Raw genomic sequence first — 15,625 nt, forward strand, 5'->3', positions numbered from 1 at the left:
TATATATATATATATATATATATATATATCTTTATATATATATATATATATATATATATATGTATGTATAAGCTCCGGAAGCACGTAATATGCGTCCATTGCGCCATCAGCTGTGTTCTACCTGGAGTGCGAAGAGGGAACAACGTAGACCTTTGCACTTCGCACTAGTCCCAGAAAGAAGGAGACGCCGCAAGCACGAGAAGCTGTTATTAGATGGGCAGAAAATTATCCAGATTTGTGCCGCTATTGGTTAAATGCCAATAGCAAACGTTAATCACATAACGAGTTCGCGATGCCAGTTATGAAGCTGACGTGCCGTGTACGTACGTTCGTGGTCACAACGTTGCAGGGAAGTTACAGATGGGATAAAGCGCATATTCGACATAACAAAATAAAATAGCAAAAGGATATCTTCGGTTCGCCTGACACCGACAAATTATTTAGGTAAAAAGAAAAAAAAACAAGAAGTGATTTAAGTGCGCGACATTTTACAACAGGGAAACTAATGATCACGATAGCCTAATTAGGTCTGCTGCGCGACAAAGGGAAGGCCCCCCATTAGCACGGCCTTCCGTAAATGTCCTGCCCTATACCGACGCTGTTACTATGCTCCTTAGTTCATTTAACTTCTTCAATGGCACTCCCCGCATGGGTTTCCTTCCTCTCGGCATCTATTCTTTTAGCCTAATGGACAAGCGCATATTTGTTCCATTCCTTGCTCGGCTTAGACAACGTCGCATTTCACTTAGAATACCATCTAGGTTAAGATGAATGTTAGACTCGGGGTTATGTGGAGGAGATGGACGTGGGCTGGTGGGGCTGGAAACGCTTCCCACGAGTCCTTTCGATATAATGGAGTTTCTCCCCGGGTTGAATACCGGACAATGTATTCATTTGTATATGCATACATACGTCCCATTACAGAAGATGTGTTACGTTTAGAACCTTAATGACATTTGACATAATAGCTGTAACGGCGTAAATCGTTATCCTTCGCAACCACTGCAAAAGTGTCGCGTGTGTTGGGAACATCTGAGGACTCACATTTAGACCCTACAGATATGAACTATAGTGCAGAAATAAAAGAAATGAAAGGCTAATATAACACATTTATTACGGCTAATAACACATGAGAGTGATTTTGTACCGAAACTATCCTTTCGCCAAGGATGGTGAAGGCTTGAAACTGCGCGGAACCGTTCTAGTTAGTCCTAACTTGTTCGAGTTTCATTTATCCAGAATAGCGCGCAAACTACCAACGTTTCTGTACCAGGTCAACTTTCGGAATCGAAGGCACATTGCCAAAAAAAAATGCAACTAAAGCATAAAATGCACGTCCAGGAATTACGTTGTACGGACCACTCACTCTCCGTGTTCTGAGGAGGCGTTTACTTGTGGGTCACTTCAAGATTCATTAGCACAAATTTTCGAGTCGCTTTCCAGACATCTTTCATGCTCACTTTTCAACACACAACGCAAGAACAGAGCTTTCAATGCATGAACATTCGAATATATTTACACTTAGAAGAGGAGCCTGCAGCGTAAGAGCCGTTCCTCAATTCGCTTTTTTCTGTTTTTCTTTTCTAACCGCCTTTCTGCCGTCACTATGCTGCGACACATGATGTCTGCATGATCGAAGAAAAGCTACCAACTTCGCTCATCGTTTCCTCTTCAATATGGCGCGCAAAACATACAATCTTCAATAGCAGCCTCGAGATTCTTAAGTGCTTAAGCTACGCGCTGTTGAAATGCCGACAGGTATACGTGCAAAAAACTTTTCCTACGGTAATCGCAGCTCTTACGAGCCCGTATTCACATACAAAAAATGTTGTTTCGCTAGAACCGTTCGAAGAGGATATAGTTTCCAGCCAATCTTGCTGCTCGACATATTGGTGAAGCTGACCGGCGAATGGCGAGCAGCCCTTACGAATAAGAAGTGCCGCGAATTCGGCCCCTGAAACGTTCATGAAACACGAGGGAGATTAGTCCAAATGGCGAGGCAAAAAGATGTAGCGTATGGGCGACTCCTACAGCTCCTTGAACTTGTTCGAGACGACGTCCTGTGTTATCTGCCGAGTGGATGGATGAGATAAGAGGTTCGCTGGGGAGCAACTTTGTATACCCACCATTACAGCAGTAGTAGTTCTTTGTATAAGTCCTCAGCGTCTTTAGTGGCCTCTTAAGAGCCCTATAGGCCTAAATTCTTGCTTTCACGGTCCAATGATTTCATTAATGCTTTCGCCCGAAAATACTCTTACAATCTCCCACGTTAACTGCGGCTTTGTGAAGGATTAAAAGAAATCCGGTACCCTCGCGTGAGCCTGGGCCTCTCCTATATTATTTGCCATGAGCTTCTTTTACGAGCGTATCAGTGGCAATCTTTCGTCTTGATAATTTATTCCGGGTATGCTCACGTCATGTCTATGAAGCATATAGTCTACGCGACTTGGCATCGCGTCGTAAGTGCGCTCGGTTACGACTTCTTTACAAGTGCTACTACATTTAGTAAGCCCCGACGCTATCTAGACGGTATGAGCTCCTACGAACAGCTCATCATGCTCCAACCACAGCCCAAAACCTATACTCCGTTCCATACATAACAGTCAACGCTGTGGAAACTACGCAAGAAGTTCGGTCAAGCAAAGGTATAACTGCGCGGCGCTCCGTCCATGCTTCACTGCACGGCAACAGCGTTCACTCGCACGAGCATGCACATGAGGCTCCTCGGGACGAATTGCAAATAACGAAACGAACAACAAAAATAAAAATGATTTAAAACAACGCATTAGCAGCCGTATAACACAGTGCGTTTGTTTCTAAGGATTGAAACTTGTTTCGCTCACAACTGAGCCTGTATAGGAGACAATTGCACACAATTGTGGTAAAGAAACATCTAACTATATCCAAGAGCGAACGAAGCTACCGTAAGAAGTCTCTCCAGCTTCTACAGCGTTGATTGCTATGTACGGACTGGAATATAGTGCGCCTTCTTACAGAACCAGAATATTCCATGATTTCATTCCTAATGAAAGCCAGAACTGATGACGTCTTACCGGCCTTACCGCTTCTAGCTGCCGTTAATATTACGTCCAGCTTCAATGACAGCGGCACGTGAGAAAGTTTCACATTTTGCTGTACATATTTTCCTCTATGTTCAAAGCCTACCCATTTTGCAATGCCTATGAGCTTTGAAGTTTAGCAAGTTAAAGAGAAGTTAACAAAGCATGCTAATAAATAAGTAAATAAACAAACTCGCGGATAGGTACACTCTAAAAAATAATAATAATAATAATATTTGGGGTTTTACGTGCCAAAACCACTTTCTGATTATGAGGCACGCCGTAGTGGAGGACTCCGGAAATTTCGACCACCTGGGGTTCTTTAACGTGCACCTAAATCTAAGCACACGGGTGTTTTCGCATTTCGCCCCCATCGAAATGCGGCCGCCGTGGCCGGGATTCGATCCCGCGACCTCGTGCTCAGCAGCCCAACACCATAGCCACTGAGCAACCACGGCGGGTACTCTAAAAAATAGTTCGATGAAGACTTTTACACCTGAAACTATAGCACAGCTTAGCACCGGAAGATTAGTCGTCATGCAATCGCCATTCTATAGGAATTTGTTGTCGAAGGAACTAACTGGGTGTTCATATTTAATCTCGGCCACTCACCTAGGGGGGGGGTGGGCACCTCTACCGGAATTAAGCAGCATACTCCCCCCCCCCTCCCCGCCCACACCACCTATCCCCACACATTTTTAAAGCGTCGCCAAATCAATCTTGAGACTTGACAGCTATTCGGCGGTCAACATTTTGCTGCCTTTTTGACTCCTTTTGGATGCGGCCTATAGATGGAAACGCCTGTAATTTCAGATAGTAAAGATATAGTAGGCCTCTGTGCGAGCCTTTATGTTAGAAATACGAGTCACGAAAAGCTCGCAAAAACAGAAATTTTGATGTCGATACCGAAAAGAAAAAGAACAGCGTCATTACCACTCACCGGAATTGACGCCAAACCTAGAACTTTGAGAACTATATGGCTCATCGGCATGACCTCCGAGATTGGTAGTTGCCCGCGGTGCGCTGAAAATCTCGGGGTCATTGTGCTGAGACTTTCATCACATCTGCTAACCAAGTGACCGCGTCCTCTGCTAGGGTACTATGTAAAGGCTGCTAATAAAAACATTCCGCAACTACCAGCCATGCAGTCTTTTCACGATCGCTTTAGTATAATGTCACGTTGTTGTGGCTGAAGAGCCACAGTGGCATAACGCAAGTCACGAAACTTTATTGGTCGAACCTGTGTCCCGCAAAACAGGTAGCACATGGTACAATGATAGCGGCGAGCACACTCGAGCACACTCGGCGATCGTCGTAATCTGATCTACGAATCAAACATGTCGGTCTTTATACATGAAGGTTCCAGCGTAATCGCTGGTGTCCGTATAGCTACCAGAAAGTACCACACTATTCACGTCGCCCACATAGTCTAATTACACAAGGTCCGGCGTGAACATAGTCAACAGATGGAATCAACGGTAACATTCGAGTAGGTTCCAGATTAAGCAGGCACGTCTTGCGCTCAGTCATAACCTTCAGCTGTTAGCGGGTGAAATATGATCCTCGGGGGAAGAAAAGCAAGCAAGTATACGCGCCAATATACGGGGGGATAATTTTTATGTTTTCCGGAATTTTCAAAGATCGCCTGTTTCAGATACCATCATTATCGGCCTTGATCCGCATTGTACGAGGAGGCGGATATTACTAGCACGAGAAATGAAAACACACGTTCAAGTAACCACCAAAAATTACCTAATCAGTTAATTGTGTATATTGCATAAATCATATATTCCAATTTACTAACTGTAGCCGGTGAGCTTGCAAGGCTTGAAAGTATCCATTTGAAATTAATTTACAGGATGACAATATTTTTGATATATTATTTCCCAAAAGTGTGAGACGAAACACACGGTTATTCCAGTTACCTTTGTGCTTCAATGCACGAAGATAAGTAAGTGGACCAACAGCGCATTATGCTATCTGGAACAGGCGATCTTTAAAAAATACGGGAAACTTAATAATGATCAACCCTTATATAGCACATACGTACTCAACTCATTTATAACCAAATGTAACTAATTCAGCAGAAGGAGTGTCATCACATTCTCAACTTTCTTTCTGTCTCACTTTTCTTTTGCGTTAAGTGAAGGTCGTCCAATTCGAAATCCTTGAAAAAATACTTGCAAGCCTCAGAACGCTCTAAGTAATTTACTGTATTCTCGTTTCTTGCGAACCAGTTTCTGTTTTGTTTCCCGGTACGTGTATGTCTCGTGACGTCAGAACGCAGAAGGTGGTCACGTGGCAACAGAACATAGCGGCGTTTTTGCACTCGCTCCCACTCGCTCGGAGGTGTGTTGTGCTGCCGGAGAGAGCTGTGCAACGAGTATCGGCATAGCACACGGCCAAGGGAGCCAGAATGAATGTGAAAACGTTGTGATGTCCTGCTCCCACATGACCAGCTTCTGCGTCCTAACATCACAAGACATACACGTACTGGGAAACAAAAGCGAAACTGCTTCGCAAGAAAAGACAATACATAGTCGAGCGTCTCTACAACGAATGCATCTACGACGAAATTACGTATATACCGAATAAAACATCCTGTCCCAGTTCTTCTGTGAGCTATGCAGTGCGATAGCTTTACAACGTAGCGACGATTAAGGGATGATTTCAGAAGCCCGAAGCAGTTCGCTATAAAGCCGTTTGACTGTAGTAAATTAGAGTGCCCTGAAGATTGCTTGAACATTTCTTTTTTCTATGGTTTCGAGTCGGACTGCCTTTGTTTAAAGAAAAAATTGGAACGTCGGAAAAGAAATGTCACGCCATATAACTCCTTTGAGCGTTACCCGGGCGTATCGCAGCATGCTGTAGTCACAGTCGCAGACCCGAAAACCACAACGTTCACAGAAAGACGTCTTTCCCCAACACACTTTCCTTCCTTATTGCAGCCAGTCTTCAAGGCTCCCGGCCGCGTCGCACTAATGAAACCTCGGTGCCGTCAGTCTCGAAGACTGAATGCCACGGTACGCTACGAAATTGCCTTCTCTTTTAGCAGACATTCATTTGGGGAGTTACCTGACGGGTACAGCGCCGCCGTCTCCGCCCACTCGTTCGTCGCTCGAATAGGACGCATCGAGGCAGCTGTAATGGTTGCTTAGTGACAGCTGGTGCTTTCCTATACATGTCTAACGGCTGCGCACTTGCTCCAACGGTGTGTGAGTACGCTAGCAGTAGCTACGAAAAAAAAACAGCAGATCTTGCAATTTTTGCGGCCCTTGAATTATTTAAGGTGACAGCAGCAGGCTCTCATCACAGGACATACAGGTGTGCCATACAGGTGCGCAAAAATTTTTTAAATGAACTTGGTGCAAGCCTCTGTGAACGGGAGGTGCAAGTATGGAGGTTCAGCCAGAAATGTGCACGACATGGATTTGCTTAATTTCACCCTTACGGACTCAAACGGCTTTTGTAAGTTGATCATTCTCACAAATCTCTTGTGTTATAAGTGCAACAGTTAGCAACCACTACGTACGTGCGCATGCACTCCGTACGTTTCGGTGTTTAGAAAATTTAGGAAGATAAAGCGTAATAAATAATGTCACAAGAACGTCCGAAGCCACAAGCACGCACATTGACAAGTACGTGGATTAACCGTCATTCCCATAGGAGCTGAACGATCGCAGCGCCAGATTTCCCTCTAGCAACTTTACTATGAAGCTGCATGTCAAGAACAACATCTCTTTTACACTGCACACAACGTCGTCTTCATCTGCGACTAGGTACATTTTGTTTGCTGGGACCTCCAAATTACATGTACGGACAAACCGACCTCAGAGACTTCGTAACGTTCAAAACACCTCCCAAATTGCTAAGCCTGGCTTCTGAGCGTATACACTGAGTCAGCGAGCAAAAACCGTTCGTGCCGATGGCAGTAGCCAAAGAAACATCTTTAGAGCGATAGCTCTACTACTCCAGGTACAAGCCCGGAAAACGCCGGGTTCCGTAAATCTGACCTTCAAGCTCAGCCAAGATGAAACTGGGACTTAGCCTGCCACTACCGGCGGCTGCTGCGTAGGCCGCGAGGGTGCCCAAATCTTGAATACGATCTTCGATGTGCGCAAAGTGTGCACAGTGCTGGTAGCTTCGTATGCGCTGTGCTTTCGACGCTTAGTTCGCGTTGAAGCGAGACGCAACACGAAGGTAAATTCGCTCGCTGCTGCTGCCGTGCCGAGCAGCGTCTGGTTGTTTGCCTTGCGGTGCAATTGTAGATGCGGTAGCTGCTGACGGTGGCGAGCAACGTCTGTGTCCTTTTCCAAAGCAAGCAAAACCGTGCTATCTCTCGAGAAACTTGGTTTAACCACGTTCAACCACGGCAATATTTAAAAATTATTTTTCTTCTGACATCGCAGTACGGGGAACGTAACACACGCGTAGGAGCGCCATATATAAAGGGCAGCCGGGGAGGATTACGATGGCTCCTAGAAGCGGTATACTGCTCATAAGTTGGTGCGCCCGTCTCGCATGGGCGCATTGCCGAAGGGACGAGAGTTAGATACACAGGTGCAAGGTCTTGTTCTTCTTAGCGATATGGTGAGGCTGGTGGTGAAGCGGTGGCCTCTAAAAGGCAAACTGCAAGAAATTTAAGGAACGTGTAAAAAGCTTAGTTTTGAGATAGTGCAGGCGTAGAGGAACTTCCCTGCGATGTATATTGCGTTCGAAATACGAACGGAAGCGTTACGGAGAGCTAGAAAACGTAGATGGTTTTGACACCAGAACTAAAACAATAATAATTTTAAAAAACGCCGCTATTACAGCTCGCCGGACGTGACGCGTCAACAAAAACGCACGGCTGTTTAGCATGGCCTCCGAGATTGGATGCCGCCAGCTGATGCCCGCAGGGCACTGAAATGTCTCGGAGGCAAGGCGATGGGGCTTACCGTCATAGCCGCTAACCACCAGGTGCACGTGTCGCTTGCTTTGGTGTCGTATAGAACCTGGCACTAAGAAAATTATACAATTTCTAGCCATTTCGCTTTGCCATGATTTCTTCAGATGGTGTTTGCTACTCTTTTAATACCATTATAGCCAAAGTGAAATTTGATTGCTGTGCGCCTTTAGGGCGACGACGACGTAATAAAAGGGTGCAGACAGACACAGCAAACCCACTTTCGGGCCTTTTACTCCTTTCGCACTAAAGTCAGCTCCGAAGGAACCGACGAAAACTGCCTCTTTGTTACGTGACGCTTAAACCTGATTGAACTTTGCCCGTGTATAACAGCTTGCCAAGAGCTCAGCATGTTTACTATTAATTGTATATAATAGGCGTATGGCAATTCATGCAAACATATACAACGTACCATGAAAAAGTAAGCGTAGATACATTTCCATCGAAAACACCCATATGCCTCATATGCAGTAATTCTGTACGAAAATGGGAATCTGATAAAAACCCACGTTCTCATGAATCATATCAGACCCCATTGAAAAAATCCCATGTGCCCCATAACACCCATTACCATTAGATGAATATATGGGCATCTCATATAAAAACCCGTACGTTACCTTGTACGTATCCTATATAAAATGTGGGAACATACGAATCTTTATATAGAAATCACATATGTTCATTTAGGATTACTGAATACGAGACATGTCGCTTTTTCCTTTCCTTTTTTTTCCTTTTGATATGCAATCTGTGGAAATAAAGTGGCTGTCACAAAATGCGCGTACTGCTCTCGTGAATTCTTTGTCGCTCGCTGAAGAAATGAAGTTCAGTTCTTCCTCGGCCAACTGTGTTCTACAAAAAGAAATTTTAAAAATAATACCAGTAATTTTCTTTTGGTGACACGGCGAGGTGTCGGCTGTGCACTCCCACTGTTTGTGCACGTTCCCGGAAGGCAGCGCCGGACGCAGTCTCTCCCACGCATAGCGAAAGGCTCAGACGTAACGCGTGTAACCCTGGACTCACAGCTACAGGGACGTGACGCGCGACAACGCAAAGCCGATCAGCGCTTGTGCAATTGACAGCGAATCTCCGTTTCGGCGAAACTTCGTCGCTTCGCACTTTGACGCGACTGCGTTTACGGTTCCCTCGTAGGGAGTTAGCAAATAACGCCGCTTCGGCGAAATTCTCGCTGCATAGATCTGCACGGACGTTCGGCATCATAACTCACTCTGGCTGAAACATGTTGAAGGACGGGAGACGTGACCGAGCACACGCTAACGATGAATATCGCTGGCGTGACCTTCTCTCCACCAAAGATCACGATGGCTCCGCCAAACCTTAAGATGAACATATGAAAAAAAAATAAGAAGAGATTGATTTGATCTTACGCACTCATCTGGTACTTTTGAAGCGAAGCTGTAGTGAGCCAGCAAGACTACGCGGCGCTTCTTCGTAAGACATGCACGGCGAGAGAGAGAGAGAAAAATACAGGAAGGCAGGGATGTTAACCAGTCAATAGTCTTGTTGGCTACCCTACACTCGGGGATGGGAGAAGGGGAAGAGAAAGAAGGGAGAGAGAAGATGCACGGCGAACTTGGCGGTGAAAGCGGCAGGCCAAGAGGGCGAAGTAGCGCGACGCAGCGCTGACACCGACGACTCCGCTTAAACCTTCGGACGCCAGACAGCTGTCGCGCCAGAGCACGAGCCTATGGAAGAGTTAGTTGGCATTGGCAGTTATATATGCACGCGATTAAGGCCAAATACTCCAGGCCGATTACGATAACTGGAGAAAGAACTTCTCTTACCGTTGAAACCAACAAACGCGTTGTATCTACCACATTTTATTATCCTTCTCTCCCTTTTGTCCATTTACACGAAGTTGGGACCTGCATCCAGCGTTGTCTGCCCTTTGCGTGTTTACATAAATATGTGAAAACGAGCAAAACACGTTAAAATAGTGCCTTGCCATAGCAGAGCTTATGCGCAAGAATTCATATACACGCGTGAAGTGGTCCTATATATATATATATATATATATATATATATATATATATATATATATATATATATATATATATATATATATATATATATGAGATGGGCAACGTGCTTTCGTGTAAGCTGCGGTTTTCTTGATGCAAGAGGGTGCGTGCTGCCGGACTTTGTTAACGTAATTAAAGCTGGCGATCGTCATGAATGAATTGAACCTGTACATTATCTCACCATCGCCACCGTCGTTATCATCGTTTACAATGATGCACGAGGGAGGTCTTCCCAGTGTACCTAGTTATTTCAAACACCAAACACTAACGAGAATAAGAAATCTACGTGCGGTTTACGCACGAAGGGGAAGGAAATGTGAAAACCCTGCTTCTTTGTGCACTCTACAGTGTCCCAGCGCTTTGTCGATTCAACTAGCTCCGCTTTAGGCTATATAAACTTTTTTTTTTGTCACTGACACGCACACCACCTGGCTGGTCAAACGATAACGTCAACTTATCCGTACATGGCATTTCAAAACAAAGCAAACCATCTCTTAGACGGCACAGACAACATAACGCCCCGTCATTCGTCTTCAAGTGCTCGCTCTGTGGCTAGAAGGTTAAAGCGCTCTCTTACTGTATGCAAATGTGGTCATACTTGGGTATTCCCCGCAGCCCTCGTTCCTTTACTAAAGAAAACTAATAAAAAAAAACAGACGACGCGTCATGCGTTCCACCATTTCTTTTCTGTTTGCCCTCCACTGAGAACAAGAAAGATGGCAAAGAGAAATCCAGTGGCACCAATATGACTTTTATTTAATTCCTTGCTGCAACAATCCCTCCCTTGTCAGGCAAAATGCACGTGGATGGAAACGGAAGGCCACTAGCACAGAGAAGAGAAAATCGATGCGCACGTCTCGTGCGAAATCAGTACGCAAAGGAACGCGATGAATCACTCCTCAATGCATGCGCAAGCGGGTAATGCACACAAATGCGTGGCACTTTATTTCACTAAATCTATGCAGCGTAGTGGTACTTACAGAATTCCCAGCATACCAAGATGGTGAGAACACATAAAAGCACCTCTCTTAACTGGTCATCGATATCGCCGCCCCTACCCCCCTCCTCCCTCTGCTACTTTCATAATGGCCGCGCTCATGATGGCCAACAAAACGATATCTAACATGCTGGACCAATTAGTCGACCACTCTTGCGTTTAAGCAGTTGCGTAAAGGCGGCCCCGATTATGTGACGTGATCTCTGCCTTCTGACAAGCTGCACGGACGTGGAGCGCACTGGCCCATAGTCAGAAGGCAAGAAAGAGGCAGACTACAAAACACGTGACAATGGCACTAACGGCGGAAGCGTAAGTTATCCGAGAACGTGTGGCTCCCAGCTCATGGATGGCTAGGGCGTTTACAGGCAGCGAAATCTTGACATGGGCGTCAAGTTTAATGCCGTCTGCACGCCCTCCTGGGATAAGGCTGGGTTGCGTATATAACCTCACCCTGGAACATTCTATGCCACTGATCAGGCCTGGTAATCCGAGATCACGAGAGCCGCAGCCAATTAGAACTTCGGCGGCTTAAACCAGTACCGCCTACCACAACCAGAAATGGCAAAGGGAATGACCGCAAGGGCGGTAGAATGCAGACAGTGCGGATAAAAAGACTGAGCGTAAAGAAAATATGTTCAGCCACATCTAGTGCCAAGATTATTTACTTGGGGTAAGGAAGCCGCGGTAATTGGGGAAAATCAAAGCGAATACGCAGCTTCTGTGGCCTTCTTCGCATTGCCTTCAATGAAAGGAATCAAAATGGGCGGGTTTTGGTTATAGTGAGGGGATTGGGTCTCAATGTCTCAGCTGGGGTAAGACAGAGACGTGTTGCAACCATGATGCAAAAATAGAGACCGAAAGATTACCGAAGTCAAGAAACAAAAATCCTAAGCACTCCATTAAGCGTGTTTAGAATCCTTGATGTTCCTGAATATAAAGAAAAGTACCGCGTGGAACTCTTGGCGCGCTGAATTGAGCGAACCAGCTTACGTAATGGGCACAATTGAGTTAGCCATACTAACAAAAAAAGAAGTTTGTAAGTCCAGAGAGCTGCCTCTTCGCGCTCTAAGACAAAGGCGTTCCTCACATTTCACCATTGATAGGCATGCACGTCAGCACGACAAACTGAATAGTAAAATCCAATGTCCACGCAAATTAAATCCAATCGGTAAGCCACGTATAATGACCGATATTACAATTTCATAATGTGTATGCTATTCAGAAAACAACTTGGATTGATGACCACAGAATCAGGACGACTTATTTTCGAATAATGCATTTTTGTCAACTCGAGCATCATTCTATATGCTTTCCTGTCTTGCATACGCAATCACTATACGCACTGGTCATAGAAGGAAGTGGCTGTGGTGTTTACTGGAGATTAGATTCGGGGGAAGTGCAATCACCCTATGTTGCACCGACATCCGCAACTATACCACTAGGCAGCCAAATCAACTATTGCGCAGCATAAGAAGAGTCATTTGAATGGTCAGTCTATGAATGGCCTGCGGTGTTCTTTTAAAAGAGTATGTCATCTTAGAGACTTGTTCCATTAGCTACATCAAGTTTATCTTATACGCGATTTATAAACATCAGCTCTTGGCAACTATACTTTCCTTAGCCGATTGTATTCCATTGACTTCCCAGTGGGTTTGGTGAACGAAATCTGCAGGCTTATGTTACCAAGAGAAGATGCCGGGCCAAAGGTCCACAAGATTTCTATATGCAGTCAGCAGCCTTCACAGTAAAACATCTGCAGGCTTTCAACAGTGCCCAAATAAATTCTTTGTGAGGGTTCGCAGCACCTACCGTATTCGCGTTCTCGTTCCCTACGGACTGAGCCAGCCCAGTGTTGCACTAGCACAGTCTGCGAATTCGTAGAAAGCAAAGAGGAAATGAAAAAAAAGTTTAATTATGGGAAGAAACGACGTACAGCGCGAGGAACAAGGACTGGAAGAAACACTGCGTTCTCTTAGTCCTTGTCCTTCGCACTGTTCGTTCTTTTTACCATGAATTACCAACTAGCCCAAGCAACCATCCTTGTAAATTATGAGGTTTTACGTGCCAAAATCACAGTTTGGTTAGGAGGCACGCCGTAGTGGGGGACTGTGGAAATTTGAACCATCTGGGGTTCCTTAACGTGTAGCGAAATCTAAGCACACGCTGTTTTCGCCCCCATCGAAATGCGGCCGCCGTGGCCGGGATTTGATCCCGTGACCTTGTGCTTAGCAAAGAGGAAATAACCCCACAAAGATTGTTACGAGGCCGGTTCGACTTTACCGAATCGATGACTGGCGAAACTGCAACACTTTCACGCTATAAGAGAGTCATGGCGCTACTGATGATGGTGATATGTATTGGCACCCCCTTTGAAAACTTAATATTTGGGGTTTTACGTGCCAAAACCACTTTCTGATTATGAGGCACGCCGTAGTGGAGGACTCCGGAAATTTTGACCACCTGGGGTTCTTTAACGTGCACCTAAATCTAAGCACACGGGTGTTTTCGCATTTCGCCCCCATCGAAATGCGGCGGGATTTGATCCCGCGACCTCGTGCTCAGCAGCCCAACACCATAGCCACTGAGCAACCACGGCGGGTCCCCTTTGAAAACTGGAGCCGACAAATAGTAACCTAGGCTGCTTGAGCTAACCAGTAGTTACTACATCTATCACAGTTTGCCTATCTGTTCGTGATCGTATCTTTCTTCGTAAGAACCTCTGTATCTACGTTGTACACTTATCTATGCTTGTAACGATTCCGGTCTTATCAATCTTTTCTGCATTTATAATTTTTTTGCCACCAATACTCCAAACGGCTCTTAATTATCTCGACTGCTGATTAGTTTATCCTTCTATCTATTTTGAATCCCAGCGCTTCTGGAAAGTGGGCGTTTGCTACGGACTTCGCCGGATGAATATCTTGGCAATCACTGACGATGTATCGAGTCTTTTCAAGCCACAGTGACACCGTGCTTTCTGGACACTATTTGGTTGTCACAACACGCGCTGCCCATGTTACAATGAATTGTACTGATGTAACCTCTCCTCCACCACTGTCCTAGAAGCCGCAGCAACATAGTGCTCCTCGCTCCAATTACCCACTCAGTTAAATGTTTCAAATTGTACAAATGTATTTTTTACAATGCGTTAGGCTTACATAAACGTTCAACTATAGCTGCGCAAGATCTTGTTTATGTAGTGACAGTTGTTAGTTCAACTTCACACTCAAAGGCGTCTTAGTTGGCACCCCGTAAGTTATTTATTGTGCCTGCCTATAATAGACTCAAACACTTGAGAATTTTTCACTGATGATCTCCAATACCTATCATATAGCCACAAAGCTTCATTCTTATCGAACATTTAGCTTTCAAGCGGCTATGGCTTTAGTTTCTCCGTTATCTGTGCGGCTCTGAAAGCCTATCAAACGCTAGACGCGGTGCCAACACTGCACCCGCTTCAATCCCGCAACTTCGACACGTAAGTGAAAGTAGTCGATCGAAAAGAAGTCGAAGAACAAAAACCATCGAACGAGGTAAACATAAAACTAGAAACAGACGAATAGCTCCCAACTTCCATTCTTCACAGCCGTGTTGTTCTGAAACACAGTATACGCTATAACTCTTCACCTACTATATATGTCTATGTGCCTGACAGCTCAAGCGATATCCGCACTTGGGCTCCACATATTCCTTTACTGTATCTAAAGGAGGTTCCCACTCGCTAAGACGTACTGCTGACAACCTTCACGGTGCAATTCGATTGGACGTCACCGAATCGGAGAAGTGTGGGAAAAGAACGTTACGTAAGGCCCGCCAGCATTATAACCAAGTTAAAATGACTGCAAGGGTATTTCTGTCGGTCGGGTTGCACCTACCCATGCATAACGCGATGAAATGTGACAGCTGTCAAACAGCTTATGCCACAACACTTTAGGTCAAAGGCATCTGTCGATGCCTTTGACATAACGTTTCGCGAGTCATGACGTAATTGGTTTGCAATGGCGTACAATAACTGCCAAGGTACAAAAATGTATCTCAATGCAAACAAAAAATTTGAGCTATGTCAGCAATAGATGCCAAAGTATTGGAAGCTTGTTAACCAAAGCAAAGTGGCTGCATGATGATACACCTTCTGAGGCGACTTAAGTGTCCGAGACTTATGTTTGGTTTTTCAAGACAGCCTCAGAAATTTAGCGAATTGTGCCTCGAAAGTTAATGGTAGGCAAGATCTCCGAGAAGCTCAATAGCTCCCTAGCTTGAGCGCGCAGCTTGGAAATTGCATCTAAAGTCGGGCCCAGTACATGTAGCCATCATAGTGATGCACTATTTTGCTTGCAGCGGTCAAAATCACGCGCAAATACAGCTTTTTCGCAATAATGGCGTGCCATTATCTTTGGACGTCGACTGTACAGCGACCTGCATTTTTTTTTTTTGCCAACACTATTTAAAAATGATTTTGCGCTCGGCCCGTCTTTTTTGTCTACGTCGCTCGGCGAAGCATCTCAAATATTTGCTTCTCTGCTTTGCCAGAAAAGAAAATGAAAAGCCACTTATTCGCACTACATGCCTCACCAACGAGACA

General features: G+C 45.2%; 2 protein-coding genes across 3 annotated transcripts in view; one reads left to right on the plus strand and one right to left on the minus strand.

Moving 5' to 3' along the window:
- CngA (Cyclic nucleotide-gated ion channel subunit A) overlaps positions 1–15,625 on the minus strand; it is a 371,493-nt gene that overhangs the window by 150,299 nt on the left and 205,569 nt on the right. The window lies entirely within an intron of this gene.
- LOC135902574 (uncharacterized) overlaps positions 6,400–15,625 on the plus strand; it is a 29,244-nt gene continuing 20,018 nt past the window's right edge. Inside the window, exon 1 of the mRNA XM_065432748.2 lies at positions 6,400–6,527. The gene's annotated coding sequence lies outside the window, so the exon portion shown is untranslated. The remainder of the gene's footprint in view (positions 6,528–15,625) is intronic.

This window comes from Dermacentor albipictus, chromosome 3, assembly GCF_038994185.2.
Source record: "Dermacentor albipictus isolate Rhodes 1998 colony chromosome 3, USDA_Dalb.pri_finalv2, whole genome shotgun sequence".
In the NCBI taxonomy this organism is placed as follows: Eukaryota; Metazoa; Arthropoda; class Arachnida; order Ixodida; family Ixodidae; genus Dermacentor; species Dermacentor albipictus.